Consider the following 7,465-nt stretch of genomic DNA (forward strand, 5'->3'; position numbering starts at 1 on the left):
TTTTATAAACCTTTTATTATTATTATCACTTGTATTAAAATATATTTGATATTAAATATTAAATCATTTAATAAAATAATGATATTGAGATTATCTTGTTAATTGGATAACATTGTGTTAATAAATATGTCTTTTGGTAATTACAATTTGTAAAAATAAATAGTGTTTAAAATATTTTATAATATTATTATCATTCGTTTTGATATTTTGATGTAATATATTCTCTCTATAAAATAATCATATTATAATTAATTGAACTATCTTACTTGTGTAAGATAATATTAAAAAAAAAAAAAAAAACGATTAAATATTGTATCCTCCGATCAATCGAACGTAGGAAAGAACGCAATCGGTCGCATTGCTCTCATTGAACGCGTGAATAAGCATCATCCCTCTTTTTTCTTACTAAGTTTTTCCACCCCTTTAGGAAGTAAAATCCACCTCGGTGTGGTGATCTTAAACGGTCGTTCGTGTTTCGATAAAAACACCGTGCCTAAGTGCAAGTACATGAAGGAACGAATTTATTTCCAATATTATTCTCTCTCTCTCTCTCTCTCTCTCTTTCTCTTTCTCTATTTTTTTTTTATTCTCTTCGTTATTTTTCCCTTTTTAATTTTTTGTTTTTTTTTTGTTTGTTTCTGCTTCGATCGTATTTACATTCATTTTTCCGAGCTATCGGATAATAAATCAAAGACAGGGGTAAAGAAAAGTTTAGTTAACAGGGGATGACCTTCTTCTAAAGTATAAAACATGTAAATATATCGGATAAGTCGTTTATACGAGAGTAATCGTGTTATTGGACTCGGCAAGTTCTTTTTTTCTTTTTTCCTTTTTTTTTTTTTTTCTTTTCGATACGTAGGATACAACGTCACCAGGCTCTCGGTTCGATATCCTTTTACGTCATAATATCGATTAGGGCAAGACTAATCGAGTGGATGCGGTTAACAGAGAAACAATTTTTCCTTAAGCTAACAATAAAAGCAACTTAAGCTAAAATCATATATCCATTACTTGTCACACGTAATATTATAATATAATTATGTGATAGTTTTTGATAACTTAAATATATAATTATAATTCTGACGAAAACCTGACGCAACCCATCCCCCCCAAAAATAACCTATACAGGTAAAAACAATTCGTTCTAAGTGTGTGTATCTTCCGATACGATAGGGAACAACAGATACAGATTTCCATGGAAATTTCTATGAATATCTGTCTAACTAATGTCTAGAAAATATAGCCTGAACCTTTGCAAATCGATTTATAACTGGATATGGTATTTTACACATAGACAAATAAAGTGTACTTTATTTTAATATAAGTTTCATTAAAATTTATTAGATGCACAATTTACCGCATTGCACAATCTTTGATATTTCTTTGAAAAGTTTTGGTAAATATTTTTTATACTAATAGTAAATATATTTTAATGAAATTTATATTAAATTAAAGTACACTCTTTTATCGAGTTATAAATCAATCTAAAAAGGTTCATAAAATGGCAAAGAATGCAATGCTGCAAATCTTTCCTACTTTGCCATTTCTTTGAAAAGTTTCGGCAAATATTTTTTATACTAAGAGTGAATAGATTTTTATGACTCGTATATTAAATTAAAGTACTCCCTTTTTCCTTTTTTTTCGGAATGCGCTTTGCATTGATAACAATGCCGAAGGATTACTAGCAATGGCGGATTTTCGGCTATGACAGTAACATATATATATCTAATCGTCATACTCTTCTACAATATTTTTTCATTATTTTTCTATTCCAATTTCTTGGATCGAACAATTATATACAAATTACTTACACATAAATGAATTCTTTACGTTATTGGAAAAAACAAATCAAGTCTTACGTTAAGTATCGAATTCTTTCGTTGTAAAATTATAGATATATAATATAATAATCAATTAATTTTCTTTCTTTTAATACAAATAATAATAAACCTTTCCTTTTTATTTTTTTTTTTTTTTTTTAATCAAATTAACGTTAGATCAATTTTTTTCCAAGATCTTTCAAAAAGATTCTCTTAACTTTGTTTTCCTATTTTATCGCGTAGACCGTAAAAAATAAATATATAACAAACAAAAAAAAAGAAGAAGTAAAAGAAGAAGAAGAAGAAGAAGTAGTAGTAGTAGTAGTAGAAGTAAAAGTAGTAGAGGGAAAAGGAAACAAAAAATTAAGCAGAGGAATATATAAAAGAAAAGAGGAGCGTCTGCGCGAGAGATCAAAACCTGCGGAGAACGGGTTTCTGTGTTGAACCTGGGATGATGGGCTCGTGGTGGTCCGCCTATTGATCTTGGACGACGTAGCGTTTCTGAACGGAACACCACCACCACCACCACCACCACCACCACCACCACCACTCCTTTATCTCTCTTTCTCTTACTCTGATTTTCTTATTTTTCTTTTTATCCTAGAAAGGAAAGGTTCATCTTCCTGTCCTACGGTGTTTTTTCTTATTCTTTTTCTTTTTCTTTTTTGTGTACCACCTTTGGAAGACGCGCATCTTTGATTACTTCAGCAGGTCTCTCTGATTGTCTCTCATCAAGCAAACGCCACTGGAAGGATTCACATCGAACGTAGTAGTCAATCGTCACTCATTGATTTCTGATTCTCTTTCTTTCTTTCTTTCTTTCTTCTCTTTCTCAGAGTTGTTGGTTTTTTTTATTTCTCAACAAACGTTACACCACGCGCCTAATTTTTTCTTTTCTTTTTTTACTTTTTTTCTTTCACGTTTCTTCCATTCCTACTATCCGTTCTTTTTTTTTTTTCAAGTATTTTCTTTATTCGTACCTTTTACTTAATCTCATCTTACCTTTCATTTCCGTTCGTTAGCTTTTAAGCTTGCGTAGACTAGTTACTTACCTATCGAATCGAACTTTTTATCTCTCTCTCTTTCTGTTTCTATCTGTCTGTCTGTCTGTCTGTCTGTCTGTCTTTCTCTTTCTCTCTGTGATCATCTCACTTCGTTTCTTCGCAATTGTCTCGTTACGACTTTTACCCACCACCCCTCCTCCTATCGTTTCTTTTTTTTTTCTTTCCCCCCAACTGATTTCACGACATCTCATTAAAAGCCTAACGCTAATTGCGATGTCTTCCCCTTTTAAGGATTTTCTCGGATTCTTTCATTTTTAACGAACCGATCTTCGAATATCACCGAGTTAAGAGATAGAAGTGGTTCCCTTGATTACAAATTAATGTACTTTCCTGATCGATTTCGAATGAAATATCATTGCTTAGTCGTCGTTTAAAAAGATTTACTAATTAATTCGATTTACGATTAGAATTGTTTCATCAATTGTTATTCATTGTTTTACTTTTTCTTTTCTTTTGATTTCTTATTAATATCTTGACGATTTTTTAAAATAGACAAATGATTAATACTTACGATTGTTGAAATTTATCTTGGATGGTTTCTCGTTGAACGTTTGTTGTGGCCTTGACGTGGACATCAGCCTTCGTGATGGATGGCAACTTTTCCCTAACCCACAAACCAACAGACAAACGATTATACTTCGTCTGTCCTTCGTAAAACTGCAACCAACCCTCGTCTGCTCATACTTTCCCTCGTCTCCCCAACTGCCCCCCCCCAACCCTGGGCTCCGGTAACGTTTAATTCTTTGTTTGGTTAGTTTTAAAAACGCTAGAGAGAGAAACTAAAAAGCAAAAAATCAACGAGATATACGACCGGAAAAACGTGCAAGATGAATGAATCAGTTGCGACGAATTTTTTTTCTACATTTATGACGTATTTTTCATCGAGTCATTGCAAACTAACACGTTTCAACATTTTATATACCTTTTGAAATTGATATAAGAATTGTTTAATATTATTATACTCGTATTTTTACACCAATCAATCGGTCTACAAACTAAATTTGTAAATCTTTACGCGATTTAATGCAGTTGAAAGATTAATTCGGTATATTGAGGTTTGTATAAATAAATAAAAAAGAATTTTTAAATAATAATATTAATAATAATAATAAAATTCTGAACACACATTTTAGTCCTGTTCATTTAAATCAAATGAATATATATTTGTTATAAAATTATTCTACTAATTCTACTTCTTCTTCTTCTTCCTCATTTTATTAGGACTTTGTCCTGATATAATAACTTTTTTTTATTGCTATTTCTAGGAACGATTTATTATACTAATTATAATAATATTAAGTACTTATATATATATATAATATAATATAATAATTTTAATAAAAATTATATTAATAATAATTTTAAGTACTAATTATAATAATCAATTATTCTTTTAATAATAAAAAAAAATAATATTAAGTACTTATATATAATATAATGTAATATATTATATATAATTTTGATTAAAAAATTATAATAATCAATTATTTTTGGACACTATATTAAACACACTAATAAGAGATACATATCTAACATAAATAATAAGTCAATAGATACTCTACTGTACCGATTATATAAACGTGTGATAGCTTTTCGTGTTAGAGTCTGTTGTTACGCATTGAAATATACACACTAATACACATATCCATAGTAACTTGGGTTGAACGATGAGAAATAGAAAGAGAAAGAGAGTGAGAACGGGCAAACTGACAGGATCGACGTGTTTATCGAGGCTGTCGTATCCGCGAGTATACCGAAGGGAAGACATCTCAAGTACTTAACGTGGCAGCAGTCGAGATTGAAAATGCAACAGGCTCGAAGAGGGTAGGTAGGTAGGCTCGTAGGTTGGTTGGTTGGAAGGTAGGCAAGCAAGCAAGCAAGCAAGCAAGCAAGCAAGCACACGATATACAAGCTTCTAGTTGGAAAAGCTAGCTAGATAGGTCTCGGGGTCTCTAGGCTGATCGGCACCTGTTTCCAATCTTTCACCGATCATTTTCCAGCTCTTTTCCAACTCTGTTTTTTTTTTGTCTTTTTTCATCCTGCCTATCGAATCCTCCCCCTCCCCCGCCTCCTTTATCTATCCCATCCTCTTCCCCGTATCTATCTTTTTCTACCTGTCTATACACTGTTGTTCTCCGTTTCACTCTTTCATTTCACTCTTTTAGCTTATATTTTTTTCCTCAGGGCGTGGCGTTCAACAGGCCTGGCATACTGCCATCATTCTATTTCTTTTCCCTCTTTTATCTCCCTATTTCTATCCCATTCTTTCTTTATTTCTTTATTTCTGTATCTTGATATATAAGTACGTAGTAGGTACCAATCTTCTCTGTGTTCGTTCAAAAGTTTAGAAAATATGGATGAAATATTATATATATATATAATTTGAGTATTGTATCGAATAATCTTGATTCAATTGTTACGTGAAATTTTATTATATAATATATATTGTATATATAATTTTTTTTTTATTTAATTATTAATACACACAAATATATTCTCTGCGCGGAGATATAATTTATAAAATAACGATGATAAATGGCAAAGATAAAATTGTGTATATATTTTATAAGATTATTTTATGTTATTTATTTATAATAAATATTAAATATATTCGTTTATAAATATGCTGTTGAAAAGTTGTTCAAAAATATGGAAAAGTATATTAAAGTTAAATCGAAGATCGTAATTCAATGTTTATATTAGTGTTATTTATGAATCAAATAAATATTAATGTTTGTTCTCACAGAGATAAAGTTTGGAAAATAAGGGAAAACTTTGAAGAATAAATTGAAGATCCTAAATGTTATTCTGTATATGAGATTTTTGTATATATGTATTCATATAAGATAAATCTTAATTCAGCAATCTTATGTTTTATATACAGCAACAATTTAGAATATAAGAATAAGAAAAAGGAACGTTTAGAAAATTTGTAAAAAATATTATTTTCTAATTTTATTATTACGTTGATTTTCTTTTTATTTTTTATTTTTTTCTTACACATTAATCGTTAGTTAGAGTATGAGAGAAAACTTGAAGGGATTGTTATTATTCCTTCGAACTAAGTACAACGTAAGTACTATGAAATGTTGATCTATATATAACAAGAACGTGCATATAACCTACTCGCAAGTACCGACCTGACGACAGTTGCAGAGATTTCAACACGATCTCGTGACAATTTCCTGGCAAAATGTGTCCAACATCGTGGTTAAGTTGCAAGGATCTTAGGCGCTTAACTATGAATCACGAAATTCATATTCATAGAATTTAACACGTATGTCGAATAAACTAAAGAATTTCTTTTTGAATAAATAAAAAGAAAATCACGAAACTAATTTCTAAACAAAATCTTTCCAAATTCACTTCAGATCTCAATAATAATAATAATAAATATATTTATTATTATATCACTCGAAACAATTAATATTAATTTATAATACAATTTTTGTTCTTCTCTACTTTTACCATTTCAAAAAAACTTTTAGTTATCTCTTATAAAATCTATAATCGTATCGTGAATAATAATTGTATTATACGATTTAACGTTTCTCGATATAAATAAATATATGATAAAAATTTTTAACGACTTTTAAAAATTGCTACTAGAAATAAAACAGAATGGATGTCAGGTTTATTACAATCGATTTTCGTTGAAAAAGAATTGAATTCTTTACGTTAAGTAACCAAAAAATGTTGTAATAAAAAAATTTTTTTCTATTTTTTTTCTATTTTTTTTCAGAAACTCGGAACCACGGAACGAACGTTTATCGTCGGCAGTCGAAATTATTTTTATCGTTTAGAGTAGTAAAGAACGTCGTTATCCTTCGAACTCTTTGCCAAGGAAGTTTTTAGGGCGAGAATGTTCGCATGAGAGGAGAAAGAAAGAAAAAAAACTAAAGAAAGAATGAAAGAAAGTAAGGAAGGAAAAGAGTGAAAAATAGAGAGAGAGAGAGAGAAGGATAGAAAATAAAGGTGGGTGGGTGGTTGGTAGGTGGCGGAGGGGGGAGGGTGGCAGGAAAGGAAAGAACGAATAAAATGTCGATGAATGCGACGATGCTACTCGTCAAAGACCTCACGGCTTATCCGATATCCTGTTCTCATCTTCTTTCAAACTCGCATCATCCAGGCAAAGATTCGTAATACTTTTTTTTCTTTTTTTTTTTTTTTTTCCAAACCCATAGATATATATGTATATATAGATTTCAGATGTACGTGTAGGTGACGTAAAATTTAACGAGGATACGAAGATGATTCACGTTGTTAATGAAATAAAAATTAAACGATAGAATAAAAAAAAAGAAAGGAAAAAAAAGAAACTATTGAATTATTCTATTAAATTTTAAAATAAGAAGATAAACGATTATCGCGATAGGATATTATAATTACGTTGTTGGTTGGATATTTCTACGTTGATAGAATTAATTAACGAAATAACAATATGTTAACGTCGAAATATATTATTGAGAAAGAAGTGAAAAGCTATTAAATAAATAATTAAATCCTTCAACGAGTAATATGCATTTCATATCGCAATAAATATATATATATATATATATATATAGTAATATCAATCATTAT

Source organism: Polistes canadensis, unplaced genomic scaffold (assembly GCF_001313835.1).
Source record: "Polistes canadensis isolate GaletaPanama2010 unplaced genomic scaffold, ASM131383v1 scaffold_68, whole genome shotgun sequence".
Classification (NCBI taxonomy): domain Eukaryota; kingdom Metazoa; phylum Arthropoda; class Insecta; order Hymenoptera; family Vespidae; genus Polistes; species Polistes canadensis.